Source organism: Heterocephalus glaber, unplaced genomic scaffold (assembly GCF_053883595.1).
Source record: "Heterocephalus glaber isolate CG9 unplaced genomic scaffold, H.glaber_assembly_v1.0 deba00001244, whole genome shotgun sequence".
NCBI classification, from domain to species: Eukaryota; Metazoa; Chordata; class Mammalia; order Rodentia; family Bathyergidae; genus Heterocephalus; species Heterocephalus glaber.
In genome coordinates, this window is record NW_028258225.1 from 74742 (window position 1) to 76654 (window position 1913).

At 40.7% G+C, this 1913-nt stretch overlaps 1 pseudogene; it reads right to left on the bottom strand.

Annotated features, from left to right (window-relative positions):
- Positions 1-755: 755 nt before the first annotated feature.
- LOC101697289 (DNA replication complex GINS protein SLD5 pseudogene) lies at positions 756-1638 on the bottom strand (annotated as a pseudogene).
- Positions 1639-1913: the final 275 nt, after the last annotated feature.

The following is a 1913-nucleotide window of genomic DNA, read 5'->3' on the forward strand; positions in this document are numbered from 1 at the left end:
AATTTGTAGAATTGTTCTCATTTTGCAAGACTGGAAAGACCTATTAAGAAGCTGCCCATTCCTGTGGTGGGTGGGTGTAGCTCTTTTGTAGAGCTCTATCTAGAATGCTTGAGGTCCTGGATTCAATCCCCCCATTTCAGTAAAGCAGAAACCTTTCTGTTCTGGAATCTGCTCAACCTCTTGCACCCAGTTTTTCTTTCTGACTCTGAATTTGACTAAGGTGCCTCATATACTTGAAATGATATGGTACTTCAAGTTTTCTGTCTGGCTTATTTCACTTATCACACTACCCTATCAAACTGCAAATGTTGTGAGGCAAATGTCAGAACATTATTTTTTTTCCTTTTCTTACTGATGGGAATTGAACATATGACCTTGCTCATGCTAGGCAGGAGCTCTACCACCACTGAGCAACATCACCAGCCTGGATTTATTTATTTATTTTATTTCCATACAGGGAATCCCAAGCTTGCCCAGAAGTGCCTCAAACTTAGAATTTTCCTGCTTCTGTCCATTGAGATGATCATGATATATATCACAATGGCTACCAATGGCTTTTTTTTTTGTACACAGTGGGAATCTACATTTGCCTGATGCACAGCATGAACAGAACAATGGCCCCCTCTGTTGACACTGGCTGAGTTGGCAGGACAGGAGGAGGCAGTGTTTGTTTATGGCAGGTTAGGAATCATGCCTTGATTCCTTTCCAGTGCCCAAGTGATCCCAGGCATCACTGAGTAGTCTGATGCCCGGAGAAGAGCTTCATCATTGCTTTTAGGCCCCAAGTGAGAGGAAGTGCTTTTGATATTTCTTCTGAGTCCATGTCTTCACACTTGTTTATTTCTAGTTTCAGATCAGCTGCACTGCTCCAGAAGCAAGGAGAGGTGCAATGGCTCTGTATCGGATCAGGTGCTGTGAGCCCTCCTCCAAGTCAATCACATAGTCTTCTGCTCATCTGCTTCAGGTTCCAACAGTATGCTTTCCTGTCATTCTTTCACTCCCATAAATACATATGAATCTAGATCTGCTTTGGGAACTGGCCTCAGCAGGACTACCTTCTGTAAGTTTGGAGGCATGTGCTTTAAGGTGACATTCTTCAGATAGGTCTCTGTGTGAGCCATGTTCTTCTTGGCCAAGGCAATCTCCTTTGGAGAGAGGCTGGAAGGCTCCCCCTCAGGGGGCGTTTTCTCTTACTCAAGGACATGAGGGAAAAACTTCTCTATCTTCATGAGTTGATACTGCAAGTAGCTGCTGAGGACATAGTGGATCCTCTCCATCCCCATTCAATGGATACTGACCTTCAGATCCTCCTTTATCGCTCTTTTGAGATTTTCTTCCATATGATCTCTCATGACACATTCTACAATTTCAGGCTTGTTTTCTAACAGCTCAGGGGCAAACTTTTCATTTATTCAGGCCTGCTCCAGCCTCTCAATGAGCTCTGTGGGCATCAGGACCACCCCCTCACTCCCAGGTTTTTTAATCTTTACTAACAAAGTAGGAAGCTAGAAAAAGGAGTTATGTACAACAGCTGGACTTTTATCCAAAAATTTACCCTAAAGTTTTTATACTTAGGAACCTATGTACGGAATTTATAGAGGGTTTAAAAAGTCTGGAGCTGTCATTTAGCAATGACATGTTATATTTTGTTATAATACAATCATATAAAAGTTGCAGAAACTTTTATCACCATAAATAACTTTTGTCAGGAAGTTATGAAAATAATAAGATTGTTTTAGCTTTGTATGTTTGAAGGCCTGAGAGTTTGGGAAACACAAATATATTTAATATACTGTTAAGTTAGTAATAATGAGCATCCCAGCTATTTATAGAAATTTTGAGATATATCTATTTGTTTTTTACATTTAAGGCCGAATTTAGTTGTTGTTTTTTTTGGTACCAGGGATCAAACT